A 13,835-nucleotide genomic window follows, 5' to 3' on the forward strand; every position below is an offset into this window, starting at 1 on the left:
AGGATGATTAGCTTGTGTAGAAAGCTTAATGCTGTCTATCGGCAGAGCCTAGGTGGCATAGTGGTTAGAGTGAAGTATTGCAGGCTACTTCAGCCGACTTCTAACTGCAGTTCGGCAGAACAAATCTCACCAGCTCAAGGTTGACTTAGCCTTCCATCCTTCCGAGGTGGGTAAAATGAGGACCCAGATTGTTTGGAGCAACATCTGACTCTGTCAACCACTTAGAGAGGGCTGTAAAAGCACTATCAAGTGGTATATAAGTCTAAGTGCTATTGTGATTACAGGAATTGGACAAGGTTTTCTTTTCTCTCATCTTAATGAGTCAGATTATCTCTCATGGAGCTTAAAAGTGGAAATGGAGGGAGGATTTGTGGTTCCTTGTAAGTGATCCTCCAGCAAATTTTGGTGAGGAAGTGCAAAAGCAAAAATGTAGAAGCACAAGCCGGCATAATTTTGTGCTTGGAAGATAGTCAGCTAATGCATGTGGGTGGGCTACACAGCCAGAGAATGCTTGTTCGTCTTACACAAAGTTTATGTAAGAGAGACAGCAAGCAGTAAAGTAACCATCACAAGGAAACTCTATAGAGCAGTGGTGGCTAACCTTTTTGTGGTCATGTGCTGAAAGTGTGCCCGCGCATGCAACAATGTTCACATATGTGCCCATACTCATAATGCAATGTGTGTATGACACCTCGAGTGTATCCCGCACACCTGCGCATGTGCTCCCCCTCCCCGTGGCCCGTTTTGGGCCTAGCGTGCCTCCCTGCAGCCTCCTGAGACCTAAAACAGGGCACTGGGGCACGCCCCCTGCCCCGCTGCACATGCATCTCCCACATGCACCCTACCATTAGTGCATGCGTGGCAGAAACCCAAAGATCAGCTGGCCAGCAGGAGGCGTTCACGCATGCTCAGTGGAGCAGAAATGGGGTGATGGATCGGAGGGCTCCGGGTAGGTGCCATAGGTTCTCCATCATGGCTATAGAGCAAGGCTACAACTTTGGAGAATGTTGGTTGGATCACCTCCCGTTAATGAGAAAAACCTTCTTTAAATTAGAAGAGCAAGGAATGATGCTTTCGGAAGCACACAAAGTTTATGTTGTGCTGAATTCTCTTGATGATACATGGGACAAGTTGGTACGAATTGAAATTTAAGAAAGACTTCCTTTTATGAAACATTATGGCATACCATGTAAATAGCTTTTATCGGTTTATAATCTTAGCCACAGGAGTGGGGTCCTACCGGTTTAACAACCAGTTCGTTGAGCATGTGCTTCTCAGTTTACAGAGAAATCACCTTCTGTGTTACTGCTGCGGAGGCAAACAGGGTGCCATTCCTGTCCCACTCTGCCGTGCCTTTCAGCTGGGGTTCAGAAAAGGGAATATACATCAGTATAGCCCAGGGGTAGCTGAAAATTGGAGTGAACCGGTTCTCTCAAACCAGTCCAAACCGGTAGAATCCCACCCCTGCTTAGCCAGTTCCCTCAAAATTGCTGATATGACTAAACGTCTTGTAGCATAACAGTAAACTTTATATATAATGTAAGCCACTCTGCCTTTCAACTATTTCTAGTTGTGAGATATGAAACAATACTCTTTAGATTTTGCTAAAGATTCTGCCCTGGGATGTAAATTTAGTGCAATACATCTTTTGAAGATTTTTAGTGTCCTTCCTTCTCATTAGGTGGCCAAAGTTTCATCTTCAGGATCTGGCCATCTAAAGAGCAATCAGGGTTGATCTCCTCTAGGACTGACCGGTTTGATCACCTTGCAGTCCAAAAGACTCACAGGAATCTTCTCCAGCACCATAGTTCAAAGACCTCAATTCTTTGGTGCTCAACCTTTCTTATTAATTAATATTAATATAATATTTAATTTTCTTATTAGTCCTTTAAAATATATATACAATAAATGATTTCCTCCTGGTGGATCTATTCATATTTTATTTTGTGAAATAATGGTAGAAAATAAACGTTTCATTGAACACTATCAACAACCAAGCAAATTTTTTATTGCAAATCTCTCTTAAATTACATTCATTGGCATTTGGTCATTAAAAAAAATAGTTGAACCACTGGCCAATTATTATCTCATCAAAACAAAATAATTACCTCCTACAGGAATCACCATGTTTTCTTGGCTGGGACAAAATATCAAAGTCTGCACAGAAGAGAACCATATTCAATAACAGACAAGGTATCAGTTTTGATATAAAGAAACGTTTGAACCACAGAAACTTTGGCACAAGGGTAATAAAAGCTCTGTCAGACAAATTGCTTCAGGTTTCTAACCGCTTCTCTTCTTCCAGAATACATTTTCTCATTAAGTGCATTCCCCGATATAAACTTAGATTAATCTTTAGGTGAAGTATTGAATTACATGTGCTTCCTGATTGGTAGGATAGAACGCAAACCACTGTCACCACAACAAAAGCATGAAGATGTTTCTTGTGATGTTTTTGGTACGCAAATTAGTTACTCTGAGCTGCCCTGCAAGAGATGCTTTCCTTGTCCCACATGAGTGGTATCAGCCTGGTGACTTCATCGTTGGTGGGATTACCTCTCACATGGGTTACCACTTTTTTGAATTTAAATTTACTGAAAATCCTTCTAAAAAACCTTATGACATACCAAAGTAAGTTTTTTCCCCCTCTTCTCTAATGTTACTTAGATTTTCAAAAATACTTTATATGGCTACAAAGTTTTTAATATAATTTTCATTCTTCCGTCCTTCCTTCCTTCCTTCCTTCCTTCCTTCCTTCCTTCCTTCCTTTCTTTCTTTCTTTCTTTCTTTCTTTCTTTCTTCCTTTACTTCTTTCAATTGTATCAGGTTAGGAAAGAAGAAATTACCTTCTTTACATCATTTTTGAGTCTTTCACATGAAATGAACAACAATTCAGATCAAGGAATCTCTATTTGAACGTTTACTGAGGGAAAGATAATTTTTACAAAGATTTGGCATTGTCTCTCATCACAAAACATACACATAGAGAGAGAGATTATTTTAAAGAGGCATGATTGAGAGCATTTTAACAAAGTCCATCACTGTTTGGTTTAGTGCCAGCAGTGCCTCAGATAGAAAGCCCATACAGAGAGTGCTAAGGACAGCCGAGATGTTTATAACAATCTTATTTCCTGTTATCCAGGATAATGTTTATAAAATCTATGTTCTTAGTGCTCAACTGTTTTCTTCACCATGTACATGTATATGTCCAAACTAGACTGTATTGTTTCTCTAGGTCATATAATATATGTGGATATATACATAATTTTGTATTTATTTTCTGAAAAAAAATGTAGAATATAAATATAGTACTGGCAAAAAAAGTCACTACTTGCATTTGTTGTAGTATATATTTGTTGGAGGTCATGGAAAGGCTGTGTAAATTAAATTTGAACTCTGTAAAGATTACCAATAAAGGAGAATATTTTAGTTCAGGATGGAAATGAGGGGTCCTTTGTGCTCTCTGAGATGTGTTCTTTTGTTGCAGGCATTATTCAAATTAGATAACATCCTCAGTGCCAGGCATCGATGATGTTACCTATTTTGGGAAATGAAATGTCTTCAACAAAGCCACCAGGCTCAGAGAGCACCAAGGATCCTCTGTAGAAATTATTATGACCATAAGAAAACGTGATTATCTTTTTACTACTACCAGAGAAAGAATTGTTTATCATTCATACAGAAATGATGCCACTTTATGAGAATTGTCAATTTTCTTTTTCAACTGTGATATTTGAATTTTTGCAGTATATTTCCCAAATTCCATCAACATGTCCTCACCCTGGCCTTTGCTGTGAAGGAGATCAATGAGGACTCCCAGATCTTACCTAATATCACTCTTGGATTCCACATCTATGACAGTTACTACAATTCAAGAATGACCTATCGCACCACTCTGGACCTACTTTACAAATCCCAGGAATTTGTCCCTAACTACAAGTGTGATAGCGAGAAGAATCTCATGTCTATCATTGGGGGACTGGATTTTGTCACATCCTCTTGTATTGCTGAAATTACAGAATTCTTCAAAATTCCACAAGTAAGTTGTGAAAGGGCTAAAGGGGGAAAATACATTCTATTCTTTTTTATTAATTAAGGATTATTAAAGATTGAAGTGGACCACAGAGAAGGAGGTGGCTGGATGGAGTCACCGAAGCATGAACTTAAATGGTCTCCAGAGGATGGTAGAGGATAGGAAGGCCTGGACAAACCTTTTCTATGGGGTCACAATGGGTTGGACACAACTTCACAACTAACTAACAACAACAAAGATTAAGCTTAGATGTATATTAAGATGTTCTCCCTGACGTACGGTCTATGAGTTAGCATAATTTTGAAACTACAATGCCAAATACAAGAAGTGAGTATCTAAACATACTCCATCCCTAGTGGAACATAATGTTCTTTGTTTCTATCAAAAGAATCGATCAATTATATTTGTTTGAAACAATTCCAATAAGTTCATTTCCATATTAATACTTATAAGAATTTCAGGAAAACAATTTATTTCCTGAATATATTTTGTATGAAAACTATATCTGGACAATTGTATTTGATCTGTTAATACCACTTTATAGTGCCTTGGTAAGGCCACACTTGGAATACTGCATTCAGTTCTGGTCACCACAATGTAAAAAAGATTTGGAGACTCTAGAAAGAGTGCAGAGAAGAGCAACAAAGATGATTCGGGGACTGGAGACTAAAACATATGAAGAACGGTTGTAGGAACTGGGTATGTCTAGCTTAAGAGAAAGAAGGACTAGGGGAGACATGATAGCATTGTTCCAATATCTCAGGTGTTGCCACAGAGAAGAGGGAATCAAACTATTCTCGAAGGCACCTGAGGGTAGAACAAGAAGCAATGGGTGGAAACTAATCAAGGAGAGAAGCAACTTAGAACTGAGGAGAAACTTCCTGAGAGTTAGAACAATTAATCAGTGGAACAGCTTGCCTCCAGAAGTTGTGAATGCCCCAACATTGGAAGTCTTTAAGAAGATGTTGGATAGCCATCTGTCTGAAACGGTATAAGGTTTCCTGTCTAGGCAGGGGGTTGGACTAGAAGACTGCCAATGTCCCGTCCAACTCTAATATTGTATATTGTATATTTAACTTACAACTCAAGAAAACATTACTCTACTTCCTTGCAGTTTACATATGGCTCATTACCCCAAAAGGAATTGGAGACCAGTAAGCGATCTTCAGTTCATTTCATGGTCCCCAAAGAGGACCATCAGTACACTGGGATTGTGCAACTGCTTCATCATTTCGGGTGGACGTGGATTGGGATATTTGCTGTTGATAACAACGATGGAGAAAATTTCTTACATAAAATGCTGCCCTTATTTTCAGAGAACAGAATCTGCTCATCGTTTATAGAAAGACTCTCACAACTATCCCACCTGGAAGACTTCACAGAAGTAATTCAAAAAATCTTAATTATTTCAATGAATTGGATAAAGAGTCGAGCCAATGCATTTCTCGTCTATGGAGAATCGTTGACAATTATGTGGCTGAGAATGATCACATTTATGGTAGATCCTGAAAGCAAGGAAATTGCATTATTTAGAAGGGTATGGATCATGACTGCCCAGATTGATTTCGTATTATCGGGATTTCAAATCCCACAGGGTCTCCAGATGTTCCACGGGGCTATTTCCTTCACCGTTCATTCAGCAGCAGTTGCAGGTTTCACGGAATTTCTTCAGACCATCAATCCTCTTTCAGTCTCCAGAGATGAGTTTCTGCAGGAAGTTTGGGAGCAAGCATTTGATTGTTCATTTCCAAAACCAGAGTTACAAGAAATGCATGGTAGGAAATGCACTGGAGAGATGAAGCTGGAGGATCTCCCTGGACCTGCCTTTGAAATGGAAATGACCGGCCAAAGCTACAGCATCTACAATGCTGTTTATTCTGTGGCTCATGCTTTGTATGTTCTCTACACATTGCATTTCAATAGGGGAAAAAAACCGATGACTGATAAAAATCGTGACCTTCCACATCTCCAGGCTTTCCAGGTATTCCCTTTGCTTTGGACACTTCTTTTTATTTCAATAAGCAGTTTGACATAGAATTATGTTTTGATCCCATTGTGGAAAGTCTTAATATTTTCTGCATGTGGAATCACGCATGATAAAACAACCTAGAAATAAGGAGGAATTCCCTGATAGTGAGAACAGTTAACAGTTACCGTATTTTTCAGAGTATAAGACACACTATCCTCCCCCCCAAAATGGGTAAGAATTGGGGTGCGTCTTATACAGTGAATGTTGCTGAAGCCCTGCCCACCTGCTGGCCTCACCTTTTGTCATTTTCTTCCTCAACATATTGTGTTTTGGCCTCTACACGCTCTATTTTAGACCCATTCCAGGCTGCGGTTATCACCGCAGCTCATTGCCTCCTCCATGCGTTGCATTTTTTCCTGATGGTGAGAAAAATTAACGATAAATTGGTGGAACAGCTTGCCTTCATGAGTTTTGAATGCTTCCACACTGGACATTTTTTACAAAGAGAAGGATAGCCATTTATCTGAAATAGCGTAGGGTATCTTCCTTGAGCACAGTGTTGGATTAGAAAACCTCCAAGTCCCTTCTGGCCCTGACATGCTTTTCTGCCTTAAATAGATACAGAAAAGTGGTTTCTCTTGTTATTCTAATCATTGAGAAGCTACTGTATGAATTATGGTTTATATGTCACCGGAAGCTATTTAGTAAATCAACAGACATTGTACAATAAGAGATAATTGAAACGATAATTTAGATTACTCTTCATCGCCACCTCCAAATATAATCAATTCTCCAAGAACTTTGTACGTGGCTTATGTACCTTTCATGGGAACAAGCTGAAATTTCTGTCTCTATGAAACTGGCCCTTCTTATATGTGGCATCCATAATATGAAACATGGAAAATGTTTGCAATAATCACTATCTTGCATCTCTTCGTGGAGGAATGCTTGACTCACAAATTCTAAAATTTGGCAAAAGGACATTAATCAGTCGTCAGACTGTCAAAGCTCGTTCTATCAATAAGGAAAGATTACATACGATATACATGAAAGTAGTTATTTAAGAAGTGAATCTAAATAATAATTTAAAGAATTCCAAAGTTCCAAAATCCTTTTTTCATTCTGCTTCAGTTAATTCCTACTTTTCCTTATATTGATATCAAATAAAAGATATAGCGTAGAGATGTACATTATCAACAATACTGATTATCAAATTTCAAAGCTTATTAATATTGTAGGAATGGGAAGAATGAGTGAATGAAACTTGGATATAATTTTCTCTTCTCTATTATATTGCTTTTCATTCCCTCTATCTTTTATTCCCTTTCAAGTAGCTCCATTCGTTTCTTCAAGGCATTTCTTTTAACAATTCAGCTGGGGAAAGAGTGTTCCTGAATGAGAAAGGGGAAGCAACAGGTGGATTCGACATCACCAACTTGATCACTTTTCCAAACAGATCCTTTCAGAGAGTGAGAGTTGGGGAGATGAATCTACAGGCTCCAAAAGGAAAGGAATTATTCATTGATGAAGATCTAATTGTCTGGCACCCAGCTTTTAACCAGGTATCAGATTAGTGATTCCACCTTAATCCATTACAATCCATGCCTTAACCCATTATTATCCCATATTGAAATGTCTTTAGAAATCTAATATTTTTTTTTAAAAAAAATAAACAATGTCATATTCTTTCAAATGTTGTGGATGAGATTTCTCAAATCGACAAATATGATATTACAATATAAAAGCCAGGATTGCCTATTTGGTGGGCATATCCACCAAAATCACAAGAGTGGTTATGTTACTATGAGATTTTCACCATGTAATAATTATTTATTTAGCCTGCTCTTCAGATAGGAGTTTTTCTACCTCAAATTCAGTATCCTTTTGGGAAGTCAATAATCATGATACACCATTAAGGAGAAAATTCAGAAACTGTCTTTAAAAATTTTCCTTTTCAAAACATGTTCATGTTTCTCATCAGGTTCTTCCATTCTCTCGATGCAATGACCCTTGTTTTCCTGGATCTTGGAAGAAAAGAATTGAGGGAAATCAGTTCTGCTGCTATGACTGTGTACCATGCCCTGAAGGGAAGATTTCAAAACAAAATGGTAGGGTATAAATTCTATGACATTTCATTAGACTTAAGTTAACTTTAATAAATGACATGGGCGCATAACAATAATGTAATTTTCAATCATTTGGAATGCCTAGGTGACAAATTCCTTGATTTTCCTTCCAGATATGGAGGACTGTTCTCAATGTTCAGAAGATCATTATCCAAATAAAGAAAAGAATAGGTGTATCCTGAAACCAGTTGTGTTTCTAACCTTTGAGGAACCGTTAGGAATTGCTTTAGCCTCATCAGCTCTTGGTTTCTTATTTTTGACCTCTTGGGTACTTGGAACTTTTTTTAAGCACAGGGATACTCCCATTGTCAAAGCCAACAACCGGTCCCTCACCTACACCCTCCTTGTCTCTCTTCTGCTCTGTTTTCTCTCCTCTTTGCTCTTCCTCAGCCAACCTGGGAAAGTGACCTGCCTTCTCCGGCAATCAACTTTTGGCATCACCTTCTCAGTGGCCATTTCTAGTGTGCTGGCCAAAACCATCACTGTAGTTGTGGCTTTCATGGCCACTAAACCAGGATCTCAAATGAGGAAATGGGTGGGGAAAAAATTGGCCATTTCTATTGTCCTCTCATGCTCTCTCTTACAATTATGGATTTGTATCCTTTGGATGTCGACATCTCCTCCATTTCCTGAGTTGGACATGCATTCAGAGCTCCAAGAAATGATTTTACAATGCAATGAGGGGTCAGCTTTCTTCTTCTACTGTGTCTTGGGCTACATGGGTATCTTGGCCATGGCGAGCTTGATCGTGGCTTTCCCTGCCCGTAAATTACCCGACAGATTTAACGAAGCCAAGTTCATCACCTTCAGCATGTTGGCCTTTTGCAGTGTGTGGATCTCCTTCTTTCCAGCCTATCTGAGCACAAAAGGAAAGGCCATGATAGCTGTGGAGGTCTTCTCCATCTTGGCCTCCAGCGCTGCTTTACTGGGAAGCATATTCCTCCCAAAATGCTACATCATTTTTTTCCGCCCTGACCTCAACCACAGGGAGCAACTCACAAAGAGAAATTAGTTCAATATGTGATCTTTCTTGCTAGGAAAAATTACTGACAAAAAATGAGACCACATGCTCTCTCAAAAGTACGTAGAAGTTTCATTTCTGCCAATAGAGGCTTTGTGTAGGAATATTGTGTGTAGTAATGTTTATTATAGTTGCCTATTCCAAAACACTAGATGTGCTCTATTTTCTACATTTCCAAAGACTTTTGAAAATTTCTTTGTGTCTCTTTCAACACTCTATTTCAAAATTTTGACTTTGACATAATTGATTTTCCATGTGCTGTTGGGACTTTTCTGGCATTGACTCAAAGTGTGTCTGATATTTTACATGCTACTATCATGATATATATGCCTTCTATTTATAAACCACAACTTAAATATAGTCAAGATTGGAATATCATTTTGTAGACATGAATTTAACCCTACATCATGGTTTCTGAATGCTGTACATTGCATCTTGTTTTTTTTTAAATGTTATCTTAGTTCATTACCATTCATTTTTAATCTGTAAATATAGCTCCACTGTAACCGATTATCATATTTTAACAATATGGAAAACTAATGTAATGAAATGAAATATATTCCCGCTTCTGCCTCGTTCTTTTTTCAAAATGTATACTGCCCAGTAACTATAATAAAGAGTGACTTTATTTGTGTAGAAGACTGGTAGTGCCAGGGGGATGAATGAAAAAGGGATCAGTTTAGAGACCTTTCATACCCACAATGGCAACCCCCCTTGAATGCTATTAACCATTGTTTATTTCTAAACATGGCAGGTGATAACCCAGCATTCCCTGGGTGTGAATTTATCCCAATTCCCAAGAGGGAACCCCCTTGTGAAGTACTGCCCAGCCGTTACCATGGCAACTCCACTGTGCTGTGCTGTAGAAGCCATTTTAAGGCACAACAGGCTGTATCTTAACAGAACTTGAATCCAAAATGCACACTGTCACAAAATGCACACTATCACTGTCAAAAGTACTGTGACTTGACACTATAGATATAATTCAGTCCTTTTCATTTCAGCAGCCCAGGCGTTCCAAAGTTATGCTGGAACACACACACACACATGGATATATCTCGAGGAGGGTTAGGTGTGTCTTACCCCCATAGTATTTGTTTCCAGAGAGTAAGTCATCTTTGTACCAAGTTTCATTGAAATTGCTCAAGGTGTATGTGTGTTATGCTGCAACACACACACACACACACACACACACACACACAGAGACAACAGTTGTATATAGATAATAGATAGATAGATAGATGATAGATAGATAGATAGATAGATAGATAGATAGATAGATAGATAGATAGATAGACAGACAGACAGACAGACATAGAGAGAGACAGAGATAGAGATAGAGATAGAGATAGAGATAGATGATGGCCATTTGTTGAATAGATTTATCTGCATAAATTTTAAGCAATAAATCAATTTACTTGAACCTTCATTTCTGGACTTGTTATTTCTTGTGCCTGACATTAATCTCCACTCCCAAAGCTGTTCATTGAGGAGCAATGGAAACCCCCAGCATGACATCTGACAACCAGAAGCAATGGTTGACATTCCAATATTGCACTGAATGTATATACAATACAACATATACTGAATTTCTCGCAACCAGCATCCCTGACACCTCTGTCACAATAGCAGCCACTCAGTTGTTGTTAATTGCGAATTATATTTATGTTTATACTTATACTTGTCATTTTTTGCACGTTTGACAAATGAATGAATGAATGAATAAATAAATAAATAAATGAATAAACGAATAAGCGAATGAACGAATGAACAAATGAACGAATAAAATAAAATAAAATAAAATAAAAAAAATAAAAAAATAATAAAATAAAATAAAATAAAATAAAATAATAAAAATAAATGATAATAAAAATAAAGGGGAAGTTTCCCTTTTTACCCCACTTTTTTTTCCGGTGCGTTCTTTTTCCTTGTGGATAATGACTAAGACTGTTGTAAATTTAAATGTTAAAAATAATTCATATATAAAGTTTGTGTTAATGTCTCCAATTTCGTCTGGACAATTGCTACACAAATCTTTAAGAGGTTAGGGTCCAGATGTGCCCTGAAGTACCAATAGTAAATTTCTCCCAACCATAAAGACAGTCTGATGAGATGGTGAAAGGTCTTTTGTGAGCCCAAGGAAGGGTGAGGATGATTAGCTTGTGTAGACAGCTTGATGCTGTCTATCGGAAGAGCCTAGGTGGCATAGTGGTTAGAGTGCAGTATTGCAGGCCACTTCAACCGACTTCTAACTGCAGTTCGGCAGAACAAATCCCACCAGCTCAAGGTTGAATTAACCTTCCATCCTTCCGAGGTGGGTAAAATGAGGACCCAGATTGTTTGGAGCAACAGCTGACTCTGTAAACCACTTAGAGAGGGCTATAAAAGCACTATCAAGTGGTATATAAGTCTAAGTGCTATTGCGATTACAGCAATTGGACAAGGTTTTCTTTTTTCTCACCTTAATGAGTCAGATTATCTCTCATGGAGCTTAAAAGTGGAAATGGAGGGAGGATTTGTGGTCTCCTGTAAGTGATCCTCCAGCAAATATTGGTGAGGAAGTGCAAAACAAAAATGTAAAAGCACAAGCCGGCATAATTTTGTCATTGGAAGATAATCAGCTAATGGATGTGGGTGGGCTACACTGCCAGAGAATGCTTGTTCGTCTTACACAAAGTTTATGTAAGAGAGACAGCAAGTAGTAAAGTTACCATCACAAGGAAACTCTATAGAGCAGTGGTGGCTAACCTTTTTGTTGTCATGTGCTGAAAGTGTGTGCACACATGCAGCAATGTGCACATATGTGCCCACACTCATAATGCAATGTGTATGACACCGCCAGTGTATCCTGCACCCCTGTGCATGTGCTCCCCTTCCCCTTGGCCCGTTTTGGGACTAGCGTGCCTCCTTGCAGGCACTTGGACCAAAAACAGGGCAACGGGGCACACCCCCTCCCCCCTTTCACATGCATCTCCCACATGTACCCTACCTCCCGTGCATGCGTGGCATAAACCCAAAGATCAGCTGGTCAGCAGGAGGCATGCATGCATGCGCAGTGGAGCTGAGATGGGGTGATGGATCAGAGGGTTCCGGGTAGGTGCTATAGGTTCGCCATCATGGCTATAGAGTAAGGCTACAACTTTGGAGAACCTTGGTTGGATCACCTCCCGTTCGTGCAAAAAACCTTCTTTGAATTAGGAGAGCAAGGAATGATGCTTTTGGAAGCACACAAAGTGTATGTTGTGCTGAATTCTCTTGATGATACATGGGACAAGTTGGTATGAATTGAAATTTCAGAAAGACTTCCTTTTATGAAACATTACGGCATACCATGTAAATAGCTTTTATCGGTTTATAATCTTAGCCACAGGAGTGGGATCCTACCGGTTTAACAACCAGTTCGTTGAGGATGTGCTTCTCAGTTTACAGAGAAACCACCTTCTGCGTTACTGCTGCGGAGGCAAACAAAGCGCCATCCCTGTCCCACTCTGCCGTGCCTTTCAGCTGGGGTTCAGAAAAGGGAATATACATCAGTATAGCCCAGGGGCAGCTGAAAATTGGAGTGAACCAGTTCTCTCAAACCAGTCCAAACCGGTAGAATCCCACCCCTACTTAGCCAGTTCCCTCAAAATTGCTGATATGACTAAAAGTCTTTTATCATAAAAGTCAACTTTATATATAATGTAAGCCACTCTGCCTTTCAACTATTTCTAGTTGTGAGATATGAAACAATACTCTTTAGATTTTGTTAAAGCTTCTGCCCTGGGATGTAAATATAGTGCAATACATCTTTTGAAGATTTTTAGTGAGCGCAAGGTGATTTTTTTAAAAGGTGGGCATTGTTACTCCTAACAAAGCATACATTGTTTTTGTTGTTAGTTGTGAAGTCATGTTAGACGCATTGCAATGGACAACATTCCTCCAGGCCTTCCTGTCCTCTACCATCCTCTGGTGTCCATTTAAGCTCATGCCTACTGCTTCAGTGACTCCATCCATCCACCTCATTCTCTGTCGTCCTTTTCTTCTTTTGCCATCCATCTTTCCCAGCATTAGACTCTTGTCAAGTGAGTCCGGGGAGTCCTTCCTTCTCATTAGGTGGCAAAAGTTTCATCTTCAGGATCTGGCCTTCAGAAGAGCACTCAGGGTTGATCTCCTCTAGGACTGACCGGTTTGATTACCTTGCAGTCCAAAAGACTCACAGGAATCTTCTCCAGCACCATAGTTCAAAGACCTCAATTCTTTGGTGCTCAACCTTTCTTATTAATTAATATTAATATAATATGAAATTTTCTTATTATTCCTTTAAAACATATATACAATAAATGATTTCCTCCTGGTGGATCTATTCATAATTTATTTTGTGAAATAATGGTAGAAAATAAACGTTTCAATGAACACTTTCAACAACCAAACATATTTTTATTGCAAATCTCTCTTAAATTGAATTCATTGGCATTTGGTCATAAAAAAATAGTTGAACCACTACCCAATTATTATCTCATCAAAACAAAATAATTATGTCCTACAGGAATCACCATGTTTTCTTGGCTGGGACAAAATATCAAAGTCTGCACTGAAGAGAACGATATTCAATAACAGACAAGGTATCAGCTTGGATATAAAGAAACATTTGAACCACAGAAAGTTTGGCAAAAGGGTAATAAAGGCTCTGTCAGACACATTGCT

This window comes from Natrix helvetica (genome assembly GCF_964273705.1).
Source record: "Natrix helvetica genome assembly, chromosome: W".
In the NCBI taxonomy this organism is placed as follows: domain Eukaryota; kingdom Metazoa; phylum Chordata; class Lepidosauria; order Squamata; family Natricidae; genus Natrix; species Natrix helvetica.